This window comes from Schistocerca piceifrons, chromosome 8, assembly GCF_021461385.2.
Source record: "Schistocerca piceifrons isolate TAMUIC-IGC-003096 chromosome 8, iqSchPice1.1, whole genome shotgun sequence".
Classification (NCBI taxonomy): Eukaryota; Metazoa; Arthropoda; class Insecta; order Orthoptera; family Acrididae; genus Schistocerca; species Schistocerca piceifrons.
This window is the reverse complement of record NC_060145.1, coordinates 446237936-446264764: the sequence shown is the minus strand read 5'-3', so window position 1 is coordinate 446264764 and position 26829 is coordinate 446237936.

The window sequence follows — 26829 nt, the reverse complement described above, 5'->3', positions numbered from 1 at the left end:
TGAACGCCTGGAATCCTTACCCAATCTGTTACCCCCGGAAACCATCCTTGTAACCATTGATGCCACGTCCTTATACACAAATATTCCGCACGTCCAGGGCCTCGCTGCGATGGAGCATTTCCTTTCACGCCGATCACCTGCCACCCTACCTAAAACCTCTTTCCTCATCACCTTAGCCAGCTTCATCCTGACCCACAACTTCTTCACTTTTGAGGGCCAGACATACCAACAATTAAAGGGAACAGCCATGGGCACCAGGATGGCCCCCTCGTACGCCAACCTATTCATGGGTCGCTTAGAGGAAGCCTTCTTGGTTACCCAAGTCTGCCAACCCAAAGTTTGGTACAGATTTATTGATGACATCTTCATGATCTGGACTCACAGTGAAGAAGAACTCCAGAACTTCCTCTCCAACCTCAACTCCTTTGGTTCCATCAGTTTCACCTGGTCCTACTCCAAATCCCATGCCACTTTCCTTGACGTTGACCTCCACCTGTCCAATGGCCAACTTCACACGTCCGTCCACATCAAACCCACCAACAAGCAACAGTACCTCCATTATGACAGCTGCCACCCATTCCACATCAAACGGTCCCTTCCCTACAGCCTAGGTCTTCGTGGCAAACGAATCTGCTCCAGTCCGGAATCCCTGAATCATTACACCAACAACCTGAAAACAGCTTTCGCATCCCGCAACTACCCTCCCGACCTGGTACAGAAGCAAATAACCAGAGCCACTTCCTCGTCCCCTCAAACCCAGAATCCCCCACAGAAGAACCACAAAAGTGCCCCACTTGTGACAGGATACTTTCCGGGACTGGACCAGACTCTGAATGTGGCTCTCCAGCAGGGATACGACTTCCTCAAATCCTGCCCTGAAATGAGATCCATCCTTCATGAAATCCTCCCCACTCCGCCAAGAGTGTCTTTCCGCCGTCCACCTAACCTTCGTAACCTGTTAGTTCATCCCTATGAAATCCCCAAATCACCTTCCCTACCCTCTGGCTCCTATCCTTGTAACCGCCCCCGATGCAAAACCTGTCCCATGCACCCTCCCACCACCACCTACTCCAGTCCTGTAACCCGGAAGGTGTACACGATCAGAGGCAGAGCCACGTGTGAAAGCACCCACGTGATTTACCAACTGACCTGCCTACACTGTGATGCATTCTATGTGGGAATGACCAGCAACAAACTGTCCATTCGCATGAATGGACACAGGCAGACAGTGTTTGTTGGTAATGAGGATCACCCTGTGGCTAAACATGCCTTGGTGCACAGCCAGCACATCTTGGCACAGTGTTACACCGTCCGGGTTATCTGGATACTTCCCACCAACACCAACCTATCCCAACTCCGGAGATGGGAACTTGCCCTTCAGTATATCCTCTCTTCTCGTCATCCGCCAGGCCTCAATCTCCGCTAATTTCAAGTTGCCGCCACTCATACCTCACCTGTCTTTCAACAACTTCTTTGCCTCTACACTTCTGCCTCGACTGACATCTCTGCCCAAACTCTTTGTCTTTAAATATGTCTGCTTGTGTCTGTATGTGTGGATGGATATGTGCGTGTGTGCGAGTGTATACCTGTCCTTTTTTCCCCCTAAGGTAAGTCTTTCCGCTCCCGGGATTGGAATGACTCCTTACCCTCTCCCTTAAAACCCACTTCCTTTCGTCTTCCCCTCTCCTTCCCTCTTTCCTGATGAGGCAACAGTTTGTTGCGAAAGCTTGAATTTTGTGTGTGTGTTTGTGTTTGTTTGTGTTTGTCTATCGACCTGCCAGCGCTTTTGTTCGGTAAGTCACCTCATCTTTGTTTTTATATATAATTTTTCCCACGTGGAATGTTTCCTTCCATTATATTGATATCATTAATTTGAATCCAACAATTACGTTTGTTATTGTCACTGTTCCATTTCGAAATCTTTTCTGTCGTCTTATTTTCCTCTTTCTGTTTTTGCCAGTAGTTTCACTTTGTATTCACCTTCTCCTTTTTACCGTAATCTGCACTATTTTATCCCGCCTATATATATACTCAACAATACGTAACCCACTTCCAAACCATAACCAAAAAATTTTTTTGCCGCTTTCAGCACTACCGCCGCTATAATATCCACCGTTTCTAGTTCACAAACAGCTCCTTTCACCTTTTAAACAACCATTTCGGCCAGTTCTAATAACTTTCGCTTTATTTCCATTTCCGTTTTTCCCACATCACCGATCATTTTTAGCCGCTTCCCACAGGTTTTAACGCCATTATTTCTTCGTCAGACAATTGTTAGCCTCATTTTCATAATCTGCCACCACAATACCACTCCTTTTAATATACTACACGCAGTTTTTTCGAAATTTTCCCGAATTTCTCCGTCCTTTAACGTGTTTTGGCGGCAACACAACCACCTAACCTTTATGCACATCGTTGTCTACCAACCCAAGTCCAACATAGCCCAGCTGTAACCAACACCTTTTCGCCTTTTTTCATTCCAGATCTCCAGTTTCTTTCCGGTTCACCTTTATCTCTCCCCATATATTTTTATTTTCATTTTCATTTCACCTCATGTTACACTTTCCACCTTCTAACACCATGTCACCCTCACAACACTCCCACAATGACCCCATTAAGTTTTATTTACATTCCCTCCGCAAACATGCCTTCGCCCTAGCCAGATTACGCTCGCATATTTTATTTTCTCAGGCTTGTCTGACATTTGGCATTACCCCCAAAGGCCTCACACTCAAAGTTCCCATCTCTGGCTGCAACCCTTCCTTCCATCAGTCCCTATACCAGTTCCAAACTGAACAATCCATTGCCCTCACCCACCTAATCCTTCACCTACACATCAACTCGGCCATTGAACACACCCGTCAACTCCTATCCTTAATAAAAGTCCTTAATCTTTCCTCCCCCACATCCACACCGGCTGTTCAGAGCATCCTCCTACAGGCCAACCGTAAATTAGAACAGCATGCCACCCTCCACCTCAAAAAACTATCCAATCTCCTGGTTTCCCACCTCCGGAAAGGCAACTCACTCACCCTTCACAACCTTTCCAGCAAACCTCAACCTCCTCTCATTGCACACAAACCCAGTCTCTCCCATCTACTCAATCTCCCACTTCCAGCTCCACTCCCTCCAAAACCTCAAAATTCCGATCAACACAATCTGGAACCACAACACCCTAATTCAGTAGTTAACCTTTCCTCCAAACCTCTCTCCCAATCCGAAACCTCTGTCCTATCCAAAGGCCTCACCTTCAGCCCCACTCCCCGATTCAACCAAACAGCCCTCGTCAAAGATTTACTGTCCTACACCCGTACTCTCTGCTGGAAGTATCACTTTGCCACGAAGAAAAATGATCCTAATCCTACTCCTAATGATCCGACTCCTCAAGACACCATCCAAATTGAACCCTACCTGGAACAGTTCCGTCCTCCGTCACAGCGGGACCCACCTCCTCTTCCTCAAAATCACCCTCTCCAAACCTTCCAGGAATTTCTGACTTCCAGCCTTGCATCTCAATCCTTCTTAAAAAACCTTAATCGTACACCTAACATCACCACTGCTGAAGCCCAGGCTATCCGTGATCTGAAGGCTGACCGATCCATCGTCATTCTTCCGGCGGACAAGGGTTCCACGACCGTGGTGCTTGATCGTCGGGAGTATGTGGCTGAGGGACTGCGTCAGCTTTCAGACAACACCACATACAAAGTTTGCCAAGGTAACCCCATTCCCGATGTCCAGGCGGAGCTTCGAGGAATCCTCAGAACCTTAGGCCCCCTGCAAAACCTTTCACCTGACTCCATCAACCTCCTGACCCCACCGACACCCCGCACCCCTACCTTCTACCTTCTTCCTAAAATCCACAAACCCAATCATCCCGGCCGCCCCATTGTAGCTGGTTACCAAGCCCCCACAGAACGTATCTCTGCCTACGTAGATCAACACCTTCAACCCATTACATGCAGTCTCCCATCCTTCATCAAGGACACCAACCACTTCCTTGAACGCCTGGAATCCTTACCCAATCTGTTACCCCCGGAAACCATCCTTGTAACCATTGATGCCACGTCCTTATACACAAATATTCCGCACGTCCAGGGCCTCGCTGCGATGGAGCATTTCCTTTCACGCCGATCACCTGCCACCCTACCTAAAACCTCTTTCCTCATCACCTTAGCCAGCTTCATCCTGACCCACAACTTCTTCACTTTTGAGGGCCAGACATACCAACAATTAAAGGGAACAGCCATGGGCACCAGGATGGCCCCCTCGTACGCCAACCTATTCATGGGTCGCTTAGAGGAAGCCTTCTTGGTTACCCAAGTCTGCCAACCCAAAGTTTGGTACAGATTTATTGATGACATCTTCATGATCTGGACTCACAGTGAAGAAGAACTCCAGAACTTCCTCTCCAACCTCAACTCCTTTGGTTCCATCAGTTTCACCTGGTCCTACTCCAAATCCCATGCCACTTTCCTTGACGTTGACCTCCACCTGTCCAATGGCCAACTTCACACGTCCGTCCACATCAAACCCACCAACAAGCAACAGTACCTCCATTATGACAGCTGCCACCCATTCCACATCAAACGGTCCCTTCCCTACAGCCTAGGTCTTCGTGGCAAACGAATCTGCTCCAGTCCGGAATCCCTGAATCATTACACCAACAACCTGAAAACAGCTTTCGCATCCCGCAACTACCCTCCCGACCTGGTACAGAAGCAAATAACCAGAGCCACTTCCTCGTCCCCTCAAACCCAGAATCCCCCACAGAAGAACCACAAAAGTGCCCCACTTGTGACAGGATACTTTCCGGGACTGGACCAGACTCTGAATGTGGCTCTCCAGCAGGGATACGACTTCCTCAAATCCTGCCCTGAAATGAGATCCATCCTTCATGAAATCCTCCCCACTCCGCCAAGAGTGTCTTTCCGCCGTCCACCTAACCTTCGTAACCTGTTAGTTCATCCCTATGAAATCCCCAAATCACCTTCCCTACCCTCTGGCTCCTATCCTTGTAACCGCCCCCGATGCAAAACCTGTCCCATGCACCCTCCCACCACCACCTACTCCAGTCCTGTAACCCGGAAGGTGTACACGATCAGAGGCAGAGCCACGTGTGAAAGCACCCACGTGATTTACCAACTGACCTGCCTACACTGTGATGCATTCTATGTGGGAATGACCAGCAACAAACTGTCCATTCGCATGAATGGACACAGGCAGACAGTGTTTGTTGGTAATGAGGATCACCCTGTGGCTAAACATGCCTTGGTGCACAGCCAGCACATCTTGGCACAGTGTTACACCGTCCGGGTTATCTGGATACTTCCCACCAACACCAACCTATCCCAACTCCGGAGATGGGAACTTGCCCTTCAGTATATCCTCTCTTCTCGTCATCCGCCAGGCCTCAATCTCCGCTAATTTCAAGTTGCCGCCACTCATACCTCACCTGTCTTTCAACAACTTCTTTGCCTCTACACTTCTGCCTCGACTGACATCTCTGCCCAAACTCTTTGTCTTTAAATATGTCTGCTTGTGTCTGTATGTGTGGATGGATATGTGCGTGTGTGCGAGTGTATACCTGTCCTTTTTTCCCCCTAAGGTAAGTCTTTCCGCTCCCGGGATTGGAATGACTCCTTACCCTCTCCCTTAAAACCCACTTCCTTTCGTCTTCCCCTCTCCTTCCCTCTTTCCTGATGAGGCAACAGTTTGTTGCGAAAGCTTGAATTTTGTGTGTGTGTTTGTGTTTGTCTATCGACCTGCCAGCGCTTTTGTTCGGTAAGTCACCTCATCTTTGTTTTTATATATAATTTTTCCCACGTGGAATGTTTCCTTCCATTATATATATATATATATGTTGTTGTGGTCTTCAGTCGTGAGACTGGTTTGATGCAGCTCTCCATGCTACTCTATCCTATCATATATATATATATATATATATGGCTACAACACTGGGAGAAAGAATGACCTCACTACTTAAGGTTAAATCTAACTTCGGCTCAGAAGAGGGAAAATTATGCTGCCACAAAAATCTTTGGTCACTTACCTAATAGGATCAAAAGTCTGACAGATAGCCATATAGCATTTAAAAGGAAATTAAAAGAATTTCTTAATGGCAACTCCTACTCATTAGATGAATTTTTGGATATAGTAAGTGAGTAATTTCCCCAACCCCCACAAAAATAAATAAAAAATAAAAAAATTAAAAATATTAAGTATCATGTAATATTTTGTGTAATGTAAAATCTTGTATAGACACCTTTTATTAACCTGACACGTTCCGCATCATTACGAAGTGTCGTATTCATGATCTATGGAACAAGTACTAATCTAATCTAATCTGACCAATGATCAGGGTAGTAAGTATTATATTTAAATGTTTATTGTTTTTTACGTTATACTTTCTGACTTGTTCCATACCCACGAGAATCGTCTCATTTTTTGGGTCTATGTAACGTAAACTGAACCTAATCTCCTGCTTTATTATCACTGATAGCCTAATTTAAAGATGGGATTGTACCACGTACAGCTAATGTTTACTACAGCTAACTTTTGCATTTCATTCAAATGTGTTAGGATTACTGTATTTACAAATGACCCTAATTCCATTTTCTTCCTATCTACTGAACACAGCTAAATGCAATTATTTAACAACCAAAACGGAATTGTGAGCACTTTTCTATGGCATAAACTACTACCAATTTGTCTTAGTTGACCAAGAATTCAGTGTAGTAATTAATCACGCCGCACTGAAGTGGCTGCTCAATCTGGAGGACTCCAGCAGTAAATTAACCATAGGGGCCTTACGTTTTAAGTGAGTACCAATTCAAACAGTTCAATGACCCAAGAAAATGCATAGCTGTATGGAAGAGGAATCAGTAAACGTCCAAAAGGCCGAGAAACAGTGTCAAGCCTGGAAACAACTGTAAATCCACAGTAGTTGTTGGGATACTGTACATGAGCACTACTAAAGGAAACCGTATAATTGCACCTCAAGTCCAATGACACCAAGTTTTGGAAGGATGTGATAGTAGTCCATTGGCTGGACATAGTGGCAAAATAGCAACTAAACTGCAAATAGCGCAAATCTATTGGTGGCCAAATCGGAAAGCTGACGTTTGCAGTTGTTCTCACGTTGTTACTCAATAAGCAGAATGATATGGTCAAGATGAAAGCATCTCTACGAGGAGCTTCCACAAGCAAGTGCATTTTGAACAGCCAGATCTTGATATTGTAGGTCCCTAGTAAAATCAAAAGATGGAAATCATCATATTTTGACTATTCTGAATCTTCACTCTTTGCTTGTGGCTTATTACAGCAAGTATGCAGTTTACTACAGATTGACAAGCTAGGAGTAACACCAGCTCATTTAGTGGGGAATGGGCGACTGGAAAGAGTTCATCGAATCATGACAAAAATGTTAAGACACTGTATTGGCGGTAAGTATGATTCATGGGATATCTACATATCGCACATATTCAATGCTTACAATACAGAAATATAAACTACCATGCAACTCAGCCTTTATGAAATTGTCTATGGCAGCCGAATGACTTTGCCTGTTGGCTTCCCAACATCAGCACGAGGCAGCAGCAAGGAACACATCAGGGACTTAACCAACAAACTACGTGAAGTATGGAAGCATTTAAATGGTCAAAATCATCAGTCATTTCTCTAGCAGGTTGCTCAACATGACAGCAGAGCTGTTATACCTAAATACTGTGTTGGGGAGTCAGTTTATATGACCAATATAGTACTGAAGAAGTGTTACATCCAGAAGAATGAATTTAATTGGAATGGACTGTCTAAACTCCTTGATATCAACTCCTCAGTTACATGTAAAGCCCTATTGCAGTTTCGTTCTATCACAGTGCACATGCTCTGTGGAAATCTGTATTTGAGCAGGCTAGCAACTGAACCAGCTGATGAATCAGAAGAACAGCTCCAAGGCATATCTTCTAAGCAGCTGAGACAGCCGCACAATGCATCGAATGGCGACCAGCTGGTGACCTCTATGACAAGGTGGTGGTCTACCTATGCCGAGATCCATTGCTGACTGACCAGCCAGGGTGCAGTCAGATGAGCCAGTGTGTGGGCAGAAGTCACACTTTGACACAATATCTACAACACCAAACACAGCACTAAGGATGTGACGTGTGTGTCTATACTGACCAGCCAGAACATTATGCACACCAACCATCAACATAAACCTGTCCAGGTGGTAGCATCTTCACCTGGCTAGGAATGAATGCTAGTCAGACACACACATGGTGTATGTAGTATCAGTGAGTGTGCTGTCTGTGTTTGGAATGGGGAATGCGCACAGTCTATCCGAGTTTGACCGAGGACAAATTGTGATGGCCCAGAGGCTCGGCACAAGTATTTCGGAAACAGAACCACTTGCTGATTGTTCGAGAATACTCTGGTGAGTGTCTTTCAACACGTGGTGCAACCAAGGTGAAAACACGTCTAGACGTCGTAGGGTTGGGCAGCCATTCCTCATTACAGATGTCGGACATTGTAGGCTGGGCAGACTGGTAAAGAAGGACAGGCAGCAAACTGTGGCAGAACCAAAACAAGACTTTAATGATGGTCAGAGCACTAGTGTGTGTGAACACAGTACACCGAACACTCCTAACGATGGGCCTGAGCAGCCGATGACCCATGCATGTGCCAAAGTTACCACCATGACATTGGCAACTATGACTGAAATAGACATGTGACCATCGCCACTGGACATTGGCAGAGTGTTGCATGGTCTGACGAATCCCCTTTGTCACACTGACAGAAAGTTGCGAATCCGTCATCCTCCAAGGAAAGATCTCCTTGGCAACTGCAGTGCAGTACAGACATAAGCTGGCACTGGCTCCATTATGCTCTGCGGAACAGTCACGTGGGCATCCATGAGTCCAGTGGAGCTCATGCAAAGCACCATGGCCGAGGAGTATTTGCAGGCAATGTACATCCCTTCATGACTATAATTTTTCCTGACAGCAGCAACATTTTTCAACAAGATAATGCACTATGTCACAATACCAAGAGTGTGACAGAGTGATTCTAGGAATACAGTGATTAACTGCAGTTGATGTACTGGCCCCCCTCCCCCCCACCCCCACCCCCAACTTGCCAATCTGAACCTGATCGAACACATCTGGGATGTGACAATGTCGTGTTGGAGCTCATTGCCCCCCTCCAAGGAATTTACAGGAATTAGGTGAGTTGTGCCTGTAGGTGTGGTGCCAACTCCCTCCAGCCACCAATCAAGGCCTCACTGCTTCCATGCCGTGATGCGTCGCTGCTGTTGTCCATGTCAAAGGTGGACAGTGTCTATACTGGCGGTAATAATGTTCTGGCTGATCAGTGTACATCACTTACAGATAGCACCCAAGTATGTGTGCATATGTGGAAGTGGAAAGAATGTTCATCACCTGCAAGTTGGATGGACGGTTTAAAAGAGGGGGTGAAGGGACCAACTACAAGGTCATCGGTCCCTTGTTCCTAATAAAACAATGCTGTAAGTGTGAGAATAAAAAGGACGAGACATGTAACACAAAATGGAAACAAAGGAAAAACCACAAGAACAAAGAAAAGGTAACAATCACTAAAAGGAACAAAAGAGGACAAGAAAACAACAGAGACACTAGAAACAGAACAGAGAAACAAGAAATCAGATTACAGAGGCTGGCCGACCACAATAATAAAAAGGAAAAGCCAGCCACTCTGCAACACATTAAAACCTCCACCCTAAAAGCACTAGGGTGGAGGACACAGAGGGACAAAGGAAACATGCTAGAACTTAGATCAAATGATAAAACCCATCCTCATGAATAAAACTGAATCAGCTGATGAGGTGTTGTCAGATAAAATTAGTGGCACGGAGTCAGGCAAATCATGATTTCGTCGCTGGGCAGTCACAGTAGGACAGCACACCACAAAATGGGCCACTGTCAACCATGCGCCGCACTGACACTCAGGCGGGTCTTCATGGCCCAAGAGCTAACTGTGGGTCGCCCGAGAGTGGCCAATGTGGAGCCGGCGAGCACAACTGATTCGCTGCAAGAGGCCCGCATGGAAGACTCCCACACATTTGCAGTCTCCTTAATGACATGCAGTTTGTTGTGTGTACTGTTATGCCATTCCGTCTCCCAAAGGCAATAAACTGTGCGGTGTAAGTCAGAATGCAGGTCAGGTTCAGAGATGCCCATCTGCAGAAGCGGTTTCTGCGTAGCCTGTTTGGCCAGCCTATTGGCACGTTCGCTGCCTGGGATGCAGACGTGTCCTGGGATCAACACCAACACCACTGAACAATGGGACCGGTCCAGGGCACAGATGGACACCACCAAAGGATGGTGGGAGTAGCACTGGTCGATAGCTTGTACGCTGCTCAAGGAGTCAGTACACGGAAGATATGATCCCTCAGGGCATGAACGGATATACTGGAGTGCACGAGATATAGTCACCAGCTCTGCAGTGAATACACTGCAGCCATAGGGCAAGGAATGCTGTTCAATATGGCCACTGTGAACAAAGGCGAAGCCAACATTACCATCAACCATCGAGCCGTCGATGTAAACCAATTCAGAGCCCGGGAACACTTCAATAATCGAGAGGAAATGACAGCTGAGAGCCACAGGGTTAACGCGCTCCTTCGGGCCACACGGAAGGCCCAGGTGAAGCTTCAGCCTACAGCTACACCGTGGAGGTGTATGTGAAGGGATTTCGAGGAGAGGTGGTGAAGGGAAGGACACCAGTTCAGACAGAAGCAATTGCACACGAACCCGAATAGTTAGCCCTGACCTGGGCTGCCTATGCAGGTGGTAAAGTGCCGTAGTTGGGAAAAGATGACAGTAATTAGGACGTTCAGGAGAGCTGTAGCTGGCAAGCAGTTGTGAACATCTGATCTTCAATGGAGGAACTCCAGCCTCCACCAGCACACTTGTCACCGGACTGAGGAAGCCAAGTCAAACAACGGTTGAAAACCAGACCTAAGAATCGATATGCCTCCACTACAGTGAGTGGATCGTCATTAGTGATTGGGAGCTCCAATGTTAGGCGGGTGATGGAGCCCCTTAAGGAAACAGCGGAAAGGTCCGGGGAAGAAGGGCAGTGTTCACTCTGTCTGCTTGCCGTGGGGAGGGGGGGAGGGGGGGGGGGGTATCATCTGAGATGTGAAGGAGGCCATGCTGGCAGCGATAGAGAGCAGTGGGTGCACCCGACTGCAAATTGTCGCTCATGTCGGCACCAATGACACCTGCTGCCTGGGTTCAAAGGTCATTCTCTGTTCATACAGGCGGTTGGCGGAGTTGGTGAAGGCAGAAAGCCTAGCTCGGGGGTGGAATCTGAGCTAACTACTTGTAGTGTCGTTCCCAGAACCAATCATGGTCATCAGTTAAGCCTTCCACTCTGCTCCAAACCAGAGGCTCAGACGATTCTGCGGAGATCTGGGATGCAAATTTCTCGGCCTCCGCCATCGGGTGGAGCAATGTAGGGTCCCCCTGAATAGGTCAGGCGTCCACCACACACAGGAAGCGGCTGCAAGGATAGCAGAGTACATGTGGAGTGCACATGTGGGTTTTTTAGGTTAGAGAATTCCCTCCCTAGGCCAGACAAGACGCCTCCTGAGACGTGACAAGGTAGTAGTAGGCAAAACACAACAGGGAATAACAATATGAATGTGGCAATAGTAAACTACGGGAGTGTCTATAGAAAGGCCCAGAACTGCTCTTATTAATAAACGGTCACAATGCCCACATAGTACTATGGATGGAAATTTGGCTGAAACCAGATGTAAACAGTAATGAAATTCTAAACTCAGATTGGAATGTACACCGCAGAGACAGTCTGGACAGTGAAGGGGGAGGCGTGTTTATAGCAATAAAAAGTGCAATAGTATCGAAGGTAATTGACGGAGATCCGAAATGTGAAATAATTTGTGTGAACGTCAGGGTTAAAGCAGGTAATTGAATGTCTCTATAAGCCGCCTGGCTCAGCAGCTGTTGTGGCAGGGCAACTGAAGGAAAATTTGGAAAATATTTTGAGTAGATTTCCTGACCATGTTATAGTTCTGGGTGGAGATTTAAAAGTTACCAGATATAGACTGGGAGACTCAAACATTTATAACGGGTGGCAGGGACAAAGAATCCAGTGAAATTTTTTTAAGTGAACTATCTGGAAACTACCTTGAGCAGTTAAACAAAGAACCGACTTGTAGTGATAACGTATTAGACCTTCTGGTGACAAACAGACCTGAACTATTTGAAACAGTTAACGCAGAACAGGGAATCAGTGATCATAAAGCAGTGACAGCATTGGTGATTTCAGCCATAAATAGAAATATTAAAAAAGGAAGGTAGATTTTTCTGTTTAGCAAAAGTGACAAAAAGCAGATTTCAGAGTACTTTATGGCTCAACTCAAAAGTGTTATCTCATGTACAGATAGAGTTGACGATCAGTGGACAAAGTTCAAAACCATCGTACAATATGCATTAGATGAGTATGTGCCAAGCAAAATCGTAAGAGATGGAAAAGAGCCACCGTGGTACAAAAACTGAGTTAGAAAACTGCTGCGGAAGCAAAGGGAACTTCACAGCAAACATAAATATAGCCAAAGCCTTGCAGACAAACAAAAATTACACAAAGCGAAATGTAGTGTGAGGAGACCTCTGCAAAAGGCGTTCAGCAAATTCAAAAGTGAAGTTCTATGTACTGACTTGGCAGAAAATACTAAGAAATTTTGGTCCTATGTCAAAGCGGTAGGTCGATCAAAACAAAATGTCCAGACACACTGACCAAAATGGTACTGAAACAGAGGATGACAGACTAAAGGCCGAAATACTACATGTCTTTTTCCAAAGCTGTTTCACGGAGGAAGACTTTACTGTAGTTCCTTCTCTAGATTGTCGTACAGATGACAAAAATGGTAGATATCGAAATAGGTGACAGAGGGATAGAAAAACAATTAAAATCGCTCAAAAGAGGTACGTCCGCTGGATCTGATGGGATACCAGTTCGATTTTACACAGCGTACGCGAAGGAACTTTACCCCTTCTTGCAGTGGTGTACCGTTGGTGTCTAGAAGAGCGTAGCATTCCAAAGGATTGGAAAAGGGCACAGGTCATCAAGAAGGGACGTCGAACAGATGTGCAGAACTATAGACCTATATCTCTAACGTTGATCACTCTTAGAATTTTGGAGCACGTATTATGTTCGAGTATAATGACTTTTCTGGAGACTAGAAATCTACTCTGTAGGAATCAGCATGTGTTACTCAGCTTGCACTATTCGTCCACGAGATCCAGAGGGCCATAGACAAGGGTTCCCAGGTAGATACCGTGTTTCTTGACTTCCACAAGGCATTTGATACAGTTTCCCACAGTCGTTTAATGAACAAAGTAAGAGCATATGGACTATCAGACATATTGTGTGATTAGATTGAAGAGTTCCTAGATAACAGAACGCAGCATGTCATTCTCAATGGAGAGAAGTCTTCCAAAGTAAGAATGATTTCAGGTGTGCCGCATGGTAGTGTCTTAGGACCGTTGTTATTCGCAATATACATAAATGACCTTGTGGATAACATTGGAAGTTCACTGAGGCTTTTTGAAGATGACACTGTAGTTTATCAAGAGGTTGTAACAATGGAGAATTGTACTGAAATGCAGGAAGATCTGCAATGAATTGACGGATGGTGCAGGGAGTGGCAATTGAATCTCAATGTGGACAAGTGTAACGTGCTGCGAATACATAGAAAGAAAGATCCTTTATCATTTAGCTACAATATAGCAGCTCAGACACTGGAAACAGTTAATAAATTATCTGGGAGTAGGCATTAGGAGTGATTTAAAATGGAATGATCATATAATATTAATCGTCAGTAAAGCAGATGCCACACAGATTCATTGGAAGAATCCTAAGGAAATGCAGTCCGAAAACAAAGGAAGTAGGTTACAGTACACTTGTTAGCCCACTGCTTGAATACTGCTCACCGGTGTGGGAACCGTACCAGACAGGGTTGATAGAAGAGAGAGAGAATACCCAATGGAGAGAAGCATGCTTCGTTACAGGATCATTTAGTAATCTGTAAAGCATTACGGAGATGATAGATAAACTCCAGTGGAAGACTCTGCAAGAGAGACGCTCAGTAGCTCGGTACAGGCTTTTGTTGAAGTTTCAGGAACATACCTTCACTGAGGAGTCAAGCAGCATATTGTTCCCTCCTAGGTATCTCTCGCAAAGAGACCATGAGGATAAAATCAGAGAGATTAGAGCCCACACAGAGACATACCAACTATCTTTCTTTCCACAAACAGTAAGAGACTGGAATAGAAGCGAGAACCGATGGAGGTACTCAAAGTACACCCCCCCCCCCGCTCCCCCCCCCTCCCCCCCCCCCTCCGCCACACAGATGGCTTACGGAGTATGGATGAAGATGTAGATTAAGGTAAAGTGCTGGTCCTGGATGAACGGTGCAACGACAACAGAAATGCATGAGACATCTTCACAGCGGAAAACTGGAAGCCATGACTGCACCTAGTGGATGTCATTCTCAATGGAGAGAAGTCTCCCGAAGTGAGAATGATTTCAGGTGTGCTGCATGGTAGTGTCGCAGGACCACTGCTATTCACAATATACATAAATGACATTGTGGATAACATTGGAAGTTCACTGAGGCTCAGCAACACATCGCCAAGTCATGTTGTATGCTTTACGTAAGTCAAAACAGACGGCAATCAGGCGTTGCTGCCTGGAAAAGGCTGTTCGGATGGCAGACTCTATAGACAAGATTGTCAGTGGTAGAGCGACCCTGGCGGAAGCCGCCCTGAGATGGAGCCAGCAAGCCACGTGACTCCAGGACCCAACCCAACAGTCGACATACCATACATTCCAGCAGCTTACAAAGAACGTTAGTGAGGCTGATGGGCTGATAGCTATCCACATCAAGTGGGATTTTACCAGGTTTGAGCATCGAAACGATTGTGCTCTCCCACCAATGCGATGGAAAGATGCCATTGCACAAGACCCGGCTGAAGATGGTGAGAAATGTCGCTTGTAGTCAGTGCAAGGGCACTGAGGAGCTCCCACTCTGTAAATGGGATGTCATAAGATTCACTGCAGCATGTAGTGAATGAGAGGGCGTTCCCTTCCAGCCGCTATTTGCGTGTGCGAAAGGCTGGGAGGTAATTCTCCGATGCAGAGGCTCAAGCAAAGTGCACGGCAATTGCGTTTGCGTCGGTACATAACTCACCATTTATGGATACACCAGGGACAGCTGTTGGGGCCTCGTACCTGAAAAGACATTTGATCTTTTCCTATACTTGGGAAGGTGATGTATGGCACCCAATGGTGGAGACTTATCTCTCCCAACACTCCTTCTTCCATTGTTTGATAAGGTAGTGAACATGGGCACAGAGCCGTTTAAAGGCTCTGAGGTGGTCCATGGAAAGGTGCTGCTTATGCCGCTGTAGAGCTCGCCAATGCTCCTCAATTGCAACTGTTGTGTCTAGGCAAGACAGCCTAGACACAATGAGAGGAAGCCGAAAGGCACGCACTTAAACTCACGCAGGCTGGCGTGAGGTCTGAAACAGGATACATAATGAATGCTATAAAGAAAAGTACGTAGCTGCTGGAATACTTAACTTTAATCCACAATTGGTGAACATTGGTCTTGTTGATACAGTATTATCATCTCAATATAACTTGGTGATGGCGCCTTGCTATGTCGTAGCAATTGACTTAGCTGAAGGCTATGCTAACTATTGTCTCGGCAAATGAGAGCCTATTTGTCAGTGTGGCGTCGCTAGCAAAGTCGGCTGTACAACCGGGGCGAGTCCTAGTAAGTCTCTCTAGACCTGCCGTGTGGTGGCACTCGGTCTGCTATCACTGACAGTGTCGACACGCGGGTCCGGCGTATACTAATGGACCGCGGCCGATTTAAAGGCTACCACCTAGCAAGTGTGATGTCTGGCGGTGACACCACAGCACTGATTCAGTCTCCGGGACTGAGAATGAGCATGAAGACCTACGACCGGCTGCTTTTGGGCTCTTCAGCCACTGGCAGGTGTCATCTTTCCCACTAGCAGAAACCTGGGAAAGAAATGACCCTCGAGACCCCTTCCTAGCGAGAGGAGCCGAAGAAAACTTACACTTCTCTGGCTGAGAAGTGGGGACTGATAACCTCGATGGTTGGGGGGCGTTGCTCCCGAAGTAGGTAGCGCAGGAGCAACAGGGAGGGAAATGCCCCCCCCCCCCCCCACCACCATCAAGGGGGCCGTTGTTGTTTTCGGCCCTGAGAGGTGACTAGGGTTGGTGGAGCTCATGGTGCAAAAACTGTTGTAGCGGCAGCGTAAGACAATGCCACACATACAGGATGCAAGTGTTCAAATTTTCTCTTAGCCTCAGTGTAGGTCAGTCGGTCCAGGGCCTTGTACGCTATGATTTTCCTTTCTTTCTAAAGAATCCTGCAGTCTGGTGAGAAAGGAAAATGGTGCTCTCCGCAGTAGACACAGATGGGAGGCAGGGCACATGGAGTACTGAGATGTGATGGGCGTCAGCAATCTCGGCATGTGACACTGGAAGTACAGCGGGAAGACAAATGGCCGAACTTCCGGCACTTAAAGCATTGCATCGGGGGTGGGGCTTTACATCACACCGGTAGACCATCACCTTGACCTTCTCGGGCAATGAATTACCCTCAAAGGCCAAGATGAAGGCACAGATGGCAAGCTGATTATCCTTCGGACCCCGATGGACACGCCAGACGACATGTACACCTCACCGCTCTAAATTGGCATGCAGTTCATTGTTGGACTGCAATATGATACCATGGACTGCATTTAAGCTCTTATGGGGCGTGATGGTTACAGAAACATCCCCAGCATGTCACAAGCAAGTAATGCCCGTGACTGGGCAGAGGATGCTGTTTTGATCAAGACTGACCCAAATCTCATTTTCGACAATCCCTCCACCTCCCCGAACATTGTCCTCTAAATGCTCAGCAAAAAACTGAGGCTTCATTGTCATGAAAGTTTCCCCATCAGCTCTCGAACATACAAGGTACTGGGGCGAGTAAGATCTGCTCTCATCCTTAGCCTGACGTTCCTCCCATGGTGTGGCCAGGGAGGGGAACGATTTGGGGTCGTACTTCTTTGCGTTGAATTGAGCTCGTGACCGCTTAGAGACTGCTGGTGTTTCACCACCAAGAGATGATGGACTATGCTTCATCGCGTGTCATCTGCCCTGATGCCACTCACTCCAACCAGGGGCCCTCCCCATGGGTGGCACCCAGCCGCAGCAAGGGTCACCTGGCAGGATGGCCGTTGCCGGGAGTCCCAATGCTGCAGGGAGATGGGCATCTACCCCTTGGCATACGTGGGGAGTTAACGGCGCAGGAATCAGCAGAGTGATCCCTGTGTGGTCAGGGGGCTACAACCAACAGGGTACACGGTGGGCAACCAAAACGGACTGGCTACTAAGCAGTATATCAAGTGCAAAGAAGTCCGTGGCCATCGTCGACGCAGAAATCGACACTGCATAGTGCATGATGGAAAATGCACCCAGGAAGGTGTCCTCGCCGAAGAGATGGAGAATGGGCAGGACCGCAATGCGACGATGAGAAAGGGGGGTAAAGATCTCAATGCACGATGGACACAATGCACCAAGTAAGGCGCCCTTCCGCGACTGGCTCGCTCTTCGGGAAAATTTTGAAGAATGGAGGTCAAACCCTACAGGGGAGCATCACATAAAGGCCGAAATGTGTGAATCACCTTTTAGTCGCCTCATACGACAGGCAGGAATACCTCGGGCTTATTCTAAACCCGGACCCGCAGGAGGAGCAAAAGCTGTCAACAAAACATTCCTTAATCCAGACTTAAACCTAACAATTATGTACAAGCTGTACAAAGTGTCATGTGTGGAAAGAGGAATCGTGCCTGAAAAAGAAAGCTTCTATCGAAAAATTTTCAACAGAAAGTTTAATTTCTGTTTCCAGAGGCCTCAGACGGATACCTGTGTCACTTGCAACAAGTTCCAAATAAAAATTTTGCATGGGTCAAAAGCAGAAAAAAGCTGTCGATGAAACAAAAAGAATTACACTTGAGAAAGGCTGGAACTATAAAACAATTAGGAGAAGAACACCAAAAACAAGGCACAAGATACAGCATCAATCTCTTTCGCCCCTCAAAGAATGACACCAATGCTTGCAGTTAGAAACTCCAAAGCATATTATATGCGACAACTGCAGAAACGTAACTTAAATGTCCATCATCTCAAAGACTGTACCGGAAACATGTACATGTGGTATGAGGGGAAAGCCAACAGGGGGTGTCAGGAAATAACGAGTTGCCTTCTAAAATACATTAAGACCCTCCCTAGCTACATCAAGCACACTGAGGCACTTGCCAGCAATTGTGGAGTACAGAACAAGAGCCACTTGAGATCAAAGTTTTGGTTCTACATAGTAAGAAACACAGGCACTGAGACAGTCACACAGCATCAATTTGTACCTGGCCACTCGTACAATGAATGTGACCGAGACTTTGGGCATATAGAGATAAAAAAGAAAAGAAAAAAGAAACAACAGAGACAAGTATGTTCCGGACGAGTGTATGAACCTTGTAGCATCAGCAAATCAGAATTTTAGTGTAATTAAAACGAGAGAAGAAGACTTTGTTGATATTGATGCCTTGAACAATGTTTTCCCCAGAAAGGCATTAAAAAAGGCAAATTCTTAAATTTAAAAACAGTACTCCAAGCATCCTATACTACAAGTAATTGACAGGATACCTAGAGCCATACAGTCAACTTAGCCTGGAACAAAAGACCACTGGGAAACTACCTGCAAAGCTCCCAAATCTACAACCAACAACCAAGTCCAAACTAAAACATCAAAAAGTAAAAGTCCTGACAGAACTAATCTAATTTGTACTACCCATCCATCATCTCTTATTTGGCGTTAAAAAATGTAGCCGTTTGGCCTAAATTCCAAGCAGCAAGTCGGCGTGATTGTACGTTTTTTGATTGATCTTTATTTTTTTGTAATACCAATTTTTAGGTCTTAAAAATAAAGACAAGTGCTTTTCTACTTTCAAAATAATTTCATTATTGACTTACATTCAGAAGGCAAGGAGTCCGAGTGCAGGTGTACAAGAGATCCAAGTGCAGCGTGCAAAACATGGTGAACTTCCAGTATATAAAAATATGTTCATATATAATTAAAACAATTATTTAAAATGCTTTTATGATGACCTATATCCTTGAGATACGTATCCCCAGACGTTTGCGAGCATTTGCTGGTGACACAGCTGTGGAAATCTTCCACATTCTGGACTAATTCTGGGTGATGACAGACCAACCTGTTGTGAGGTTTACTTCTGTATAGCTGAACACTTAGGTATACCTTAGGTATGTGTTGATTCCTCATTCTGGAACTTCTATAATTTGCCTACAGTTGAAGCATGGCTCAATGAGTACTAAGAAGTAATCAGTATTAAGATATACCCGTGCAGGGCAGCCTATAGTTTGTGAATGCCCACCATTTAGCAGTGCAGATATTTAGTGAATTAACCACTGGTTAACAATTTTACTTCATTCTAGTGCTTTGATTAAATATTAACTAACTTTATATAAACTATACATTCAAAGCCGGTGATCATGAGATGGTACCCCAAGTGCTCCAAACAGCTGGGCAGTAATTTGTTGAATCTATGCACCTCCCCTCTCCCACCTCGTTCCCGTGCAGAACACACAATAATGAGGCCAAAGCACTCAAGAAGAAAAAGCAGGAAATGGTGTAATTCTGCACAACCATATCCTACACGACTTTCACAGAATTGTGGCCTGACATTCACAGAATGTCCACATTGAGGACAAAGCACACTGTTTTACCAGTGACAGAACTACACAAGCCTGTGTCGAATAGGGAAAAAAGTCCTCTTTCCTGAGTTTACACAAAACTTTGTGTTTTAATGTTGAAGGTACACATGAGTGAAATTATTCATGGAAACACAAGAAAACTGTTTCCTAGATAGTAACCGAAATCCAAGAGCAGCAAGAAACCTCCTTCCTAGTTGATCTGTTCACCTGAACTGAGGTTCTGGCCAACCTCCAATGAAATGCAAAAGGAAGAAGCAGCCAAGCTGCAAGTATCAATGGAAAAATACTTTTCCTCGAGTATTACAATAATTTTCAGATGAAATGGTAACAATGTCTTATGGAAAAGGACTTGCCACTGTACAAAAGGTAGAAGTAGATAGTGAAGAGTGGAATGCAGAAGAAAAGGAGTCTATGGGAGGTCCGAGAAACCATCATTGTATATTTATGTGTAAAGTAAGACTCAAAGAGGAAGGAAACAGGGCCATACAGTGAAATATATGTAATCACACCACCAATCAAAAATAGATTAAAAGAGAAACTGCTGCATTTATCAGAGCAGAATACAAACAAATTTTATATACTATTCTGAGAATTCACATGGCCGTTTAATAGAAGGCAGGAGTTACATGCCACTGCCTGGACACCACAAAGAATTCTGACAGGAGGTAAAAACTGTACTAGTCAACAGCATACTTTTATTTTCTAGTCTATAAGGCAATATATTCACTAAACTCACTACTAAATGAAAACTACAGATTGTGCAATGAAATTATATTTAACTGTGTTGTGAGATGTCACTGTAAAGAAACTTCTAAAGAAACAGAGACTACTGCACAACAGTTGTGAAACAAAGTGAAGTAATATAGGTAGAGAGATGCTGAATGGAACGCATTTGGCTGTCAAGAGAGCAACGTGTAATGCCTTCAATGACTACCACAGCAGAATGGTGTCAAATGACATTTCACAAAATCCAAACCAATTCTGGTCGTATGTAAAGGCTGTTAGTGGCACCAAAGCTAGTGTCCAGTCCCTAGCAAATGAGACAGGAACTGAAATTGAGGGTCACAAAGCAATAGCTGAAGGGCTTAACTCTGTTTTCAAATGTACCTTTACAAAGGAAAATCCAGCCGAGTTGCCCCAATTTAATCCTTTTACCAATGAAAGGTGAATGAAATAAATATTGCTGTCAGCAGTACTGAGAAACAGTTGAAATCATTAAAATTGCCTGAAGCTCCAGGCCCTTATGAAATACCCGTCAGATTCCACAGTGAACCTGCGACAGAGTTAGCCCCTCTTAAGTATGATCTATTGTTGCTCCCTTGACCAAAAAACAGTGCCCAGTTCTTGGAAAAAGGTACATGTCACACCCGTCTACGAGAAGGATAAAAAACTATCGTCCAGTATCCCCGACATCGATTTGTTGTAGAATCTTAGAACATATTCTCAGCTCAAACCAGCATGCATTTCAAAAACATCAATTATCTGAAACCCAACTCACACTTTTCTCACATGACATACTGATAGCTTTGGATCAAAGCAACCTGGTAGATGCAGTGTTTCTTGATTCCTGAAAAGCATTTGACTCAGTGCTGCACCTGTGTTTATTGTCGAAAGTATGATCGTATGGGGTATTAAGTGAAATTTTTAACTGATTTGTGGACTTTTTCGTAGAGAGGACACAGCATTTTATCTTGGATGGGGAGTAATCATCGGATGTAGAATAAACTTCAGGTGTGTCCCAGGGAAGTGTGTTGGGATCCTTGCTGTTCATGTTGTATATTAACAGCCTTTCAGGCAATATTCAGTCAGATCTTAATAAGATTTCAATGTGGTCCAGAAATTGGCAACTTGCTCTAAATGTTCATAAAAGTAAAATTTTGCACTTCATAAAATGAAAAAACTGAAGTATCCTAAGACTATACCAATGAGTCACTGTTGGAATTTGCCAACTCATACAAATGCCTGGGTGTAACACACTGTAGTGTTATGGAATGGAATGATCACATAGGTTCAAGATGGGTAAAGCAGGTGATATACTTGGGTTTATTGGTAGAATACTGGGGATGTGCAATCGGTCTACAAAAGACACTGCTTACAAATCACTTGTGTGAGCAGTTCTAGTATTTTACTCAAGTGTGTGGCACCCGTACCACATAGGACTAACAGTGGATATTGAACATATACAGAGAAGGGCAGCACTAATGGTTACAGGTTTGTTTAACCTGTGAGAGTGTCACAGGGATACTGAAGGAACTGAACTGGCAGACTCTTGAAGACTATACCAAGATGGTCCATCAACAAAGTTTCAAGAACCGGCTTTAAATGATTACTCTAGGGATATACTACAATCGCCCATGTATCGCTCACATAGGATTTGTGAGGATAAGACATGAAATAATTATCGTATGCACAGAAGCATTCAAGCAATCATTCTTCCCGCACTACATATGTGAATGGAATAGGTAGAAAGCCTAATAACTGATACAATGGAATGTACCCTCTGCATAGCACCTCACATTGGTTTGCAGAGTAGATGTAGATGTGTTTGATGGACAGAACTATGTTACTTCAATTAAATGCATAATGTGAAAAGTTATGCTAAAATGTTTTCTAAAACATGAAAACTGACTACAAAAAAGCATCCAACATTTCATTCACAGTGACACGAGGACTGTTCAAAAATTATCCAACTTCTATTTATAAAATCGATCTTTATTCTGATGCAGTTGTTTAATACTAGGTCACTTTCAAAGTAGTCATCTTCAGCTTCTGTACACCTCTTCCAATGCTGCTGCCACTGGTGAAAGCATTGCTAGAAAGCCTCTTTTGGTACGGTGTGCAGCTGCTCCAATTTCTGCTTAATGTTCCCTCTGTTCTGAAATCTGGTTCCTTTCAGACTCACTCTTGGTTTAGGGAAGTCAGAAGTCACTCTGTGCTATGCCAGGGGAACAATGAGGCTGACAAACCATAGCCATGTTGTGTCTGGCCAAAAAACGTCAAGTTTACTGAAAATGATGAGCAGCTGCATTATCATGGTTAAATTGCCAACTGTCTGCTGCCCCAAATGTAGCTGTTTGCATCTTACTGCTTCAAGAAGGCAATGCACACCCTCTTTTCTAGTACTCCTTACTGACATTAGTACCATCTGCAGCACATCTGTGATGGAACACGCCACTGGAATCAAAAAAAGATGGCCAGCATGACTTTCATCATTGCTGTGGACCTGTCTTGTTTTTCTGTGTCACTGGGATGATGGATATTTCCACTCGATGACTGGAACTTTGCTCCTGGGTCATAAAAACCCAGGGCTCATCACCAGTTATCACTGTGTTATAAAAGCAGGGATTACTGTTCACAGTGTCCAGTATGGCATGTGCGATCACCGAACAAAGTTGCTTATGCTTGGTTGTTTGCAACCTTAGCACAGATTTTGCTGAGATTCTCCTGAGAGGCTATAGCTCTCAGCTGACAAAAAGATAAACCCCTCACTTGCTGCTCTGTAGACTTGTCTGTGTTTTCCATATAGTATATTAATTAAATTTTGTGCACGTTTCTCTGTTTACGAGATTTAATATAGAATTTTTGTAACTGTACATTCATTATGTAGCGCAACAGCTGCTCACTGAACAGCCAGCAGCTCATGAACACAGCAGCATCCAATGGTGACATCAGGAGGGTTGCAAGTTGCATAGCTTGGACTGTCTGCTTTTGTTGTTCACTTCTTCAGTTAGTCTTGCTAGGATGGCTAGGATGTCTGCATGCTGTGTGTGGACACAGTAGGAGCTGGCCACAGTTCGTGAATAGCTGAACATGGTTTTTGCTACGATCAATCACCTCGGGGGGTGTAGCGATGGTGGAAAATCTGGCACACTGCATGAGACACCTCAGGTGTCACTTGTTTTGCCCACAGTATCTGCTTCAGAGGCACCTCCTAGTGCACCTGATGTGGGTCCACCCTCACAGCAGGGTGAGTGCCAGTTGGTAACATATCTGCATCACTCGAGGCAGATGGCCAATGTGGAAACTGGTCGCCTGGCCTCGCCCATTCACCCTGTGAGTAGACACCTTCAGCAGGGTCTGAGCAGGCCACTGCATTATGTTGAGGAATTCCTGTGCAACCCTCCTGTATGGGGACGGGACCTCATCTTTTTGCTTGAAGTACTGATTGCATTTCGCAATCTTACCTTCAACGGGTTGTGATTCTTATTAGTTTCTAGGCTTGTGGTTGTCAAAGTTGCTCTGCATCCTGAGCTATGTTGTATATGATGCTTGCCGCAGCTGGGTGCGGCAGGTTGGCTTTGTTGCTACTACTTTGCAGCTCTTCATCAGTCCTGTTCTGCATCGATTCGACGTTCTGCATCGATTCGACAGTGCAGCAGGTCAGGCCAGCGAAGCATTGCTCGCCAGTGTGGCCTGTTGCTGAGCTCGCGCACCAGGGGGTTTGGTGACTGTTCAGCATTCACGTAGAAGTTGGCCGCCAGTTCGTTGTACCGCTGTCTTAGCAGCAGGATGTCGGCGAGCCTGTGTAGTTCCTCCGTTGGGAAGTCCCATGGGAGTTGGAGTGCAAATCCGAGGGCTCTGTTTTGGATTATCTGGAGTCTCCTGAGGTTTGTTTCGGCCGCATTACTCCCATACTACGGCCGCGTAATCCAGTAGAGGTCGAATGGCAGCCTTGTAAAGTGTGAGGCCGACCTGTTCTGGGAGTGTATAGGTTGGATTTAGCAGGGGGTAGAGCAGTTTCAGTCGCCCCAGTGCTTTCCCCCCGATTTCTTCAATATATTGCCTCCAAGTGAGTCGACAGTCCAGTGTGACCCCCAAGTATTTAGCTGTAGCACTCCATGGGACTGGGACTCCCCGTACTGTGACATTTGGAGTGTCTTCACGGGAGTGGTGCGTAGCAACGATGAGTGCTTGAGATTTCACCCCGTTGTATGCTAAGCGCCACTTTGTTGCCCACTCGGTGAGGGCGTCTGTGGCTGAGTGCATTAACGCACCTGCTGCGACTGAAGATCGGCATATCATCCGTATACAGACCAAGATGTGTACGATTTGTGTGCGGAAGGTCTGCGGTGTATACGGAGTAAAGCGTCGGCCCAAGGACCGAGCCTTGAGGTACACCCGCAAGTACCTGGCGCTCCTTGGAATTTCCACTGTCTACTCGAACGTGAAACATTCTGCCCTCTAGGTAGCTCTTGATGAGCTTCACGTGTGGCACAGGTACCCCCAGATCAAGTAGCTTGAACAGGCGGCTGTCGTGCCACATGGAGTCGAAGGCACGAGAGACGTCGAGTAGGAGAGCGCCGAAGTACTCACGTCGGTCGATGGCACCGAACGCTTCCTCCGTTAGTTGCAGCAGCTGGTGCATTGTTGCGTGATGTCGCCCGAAGCCGAACTGATCCTCCAATAAGATTCCTTCCGCTTCCATATGTGCCTGCAGGTGGGCTAGGTATAGTCGTTCGAAGACTTTTGACAATGCCGGAAGCAGACTGATCGGCCGGTAGTTTTTGGGTAGGTGAGCGTCCTTGCCTGGTTTGGGAAGGGCGATCACCTCTGCATGCTTCCAGCATGTTGGGAAAGTCTTCGTTTGTAGCACCTGATTGAATATGCAGGTGATGTGAGTTGCTACATCGTCTGGCAGCTGTTTCAGGAGCAGATTTGTAACCTCATCAGGCCCTCAACACATGAGAGGCTACTTTTTTGTGGTGGGGGTTAAAGAGGAGGCTGGGGAAGAGGGGGAGGGATAGTAGGGTAGGGGGAGGGGTGCAATGTGGTCAAGTGCTGCTTGTGGGAGAGAGTAGGCATGAGGCGGACAGAGTGTAGGGCAGCTAGGTGCAGTTGGGAGGTTAGCCATAGAAGGGAGGGAGGAGGACAGACGAAAAGGACTTCACACTATTGAACACTACCTTTCCCAATGCCCGACGAATTCCAAACAACCAACCTCCTTCCTAGTCACCGCGACCAAATATATCCTCACCCACAATTACTTCTCCTTTGAAGGCATTACTACAAACAAATCTGGGGCACAGCTATGGGCACCTGCATGGCACCATCCCATTTACGAGCCATCTAGAGGAATCCTTCCTAAACACCCATAATCCCAAACCCCTCACCTGGTTCAGAGTCATTCATGACATCATCTTGATATGGATTGAAGGTGAGGACACCCTATCCACATTCCTCCAGAACCTCAACACCTTCTGCCTCATTGGTTCACCTGATGCTTAACCCAACAAGCCACCTTCCTCGACGTTGACCTCCACCTCAGAGATGGCGACATCAGTACCTCTGTACATAAAAGACCTACCAACCATCACCAATACCTCCACTTAAACAGCTGCCATTCATTTCATACAAAAAAGACCCTTCCATACAGCCTTGGCCATCACATCTTTAGTGGTGAGCAGTCCCTCTCGAAATATACCTAGGATCTCACTGAGAACTTGACAGATCCTAATTACCCTCCCAACCTTGTACAAAATAGATCTCCAGTGCCTTGTCTCTTCAGTCACCCACCACCTCCCAAAGTCCCACCATTCAGCCACACAGGATCATCCACCCTCATGACCCAGTACTACCCAGAACTAGAGCAACCAAATTACATTCTCTGTCAGGGTTTCGACTGCCTCCCGTTGTGCCCTAAAATGAGAAATGTCCTACCAACTTTCTTTCCCAACCCTCCCACACTGGTATTCTGCTGCCCACCAAACCTACCCAAAATCCTCCTCCATCCCTATACAACACCTGCTCCCAACCCCTTGCCCCATGCCTCATATTCCTGTAATAGACCTAGGTGCAAGACTTGTCCCATACATCCTCTCACCACCACCACCTACTCCAGTCTGGTCACAAGTATCACCTATCCCATCAAAGACAGGGCTATTTGAGAAACCAGTCATGATATACAAATTAAGCTGCAACCACTGTGCTTCACTCTATGTGGGCTTGACAACCAACTAG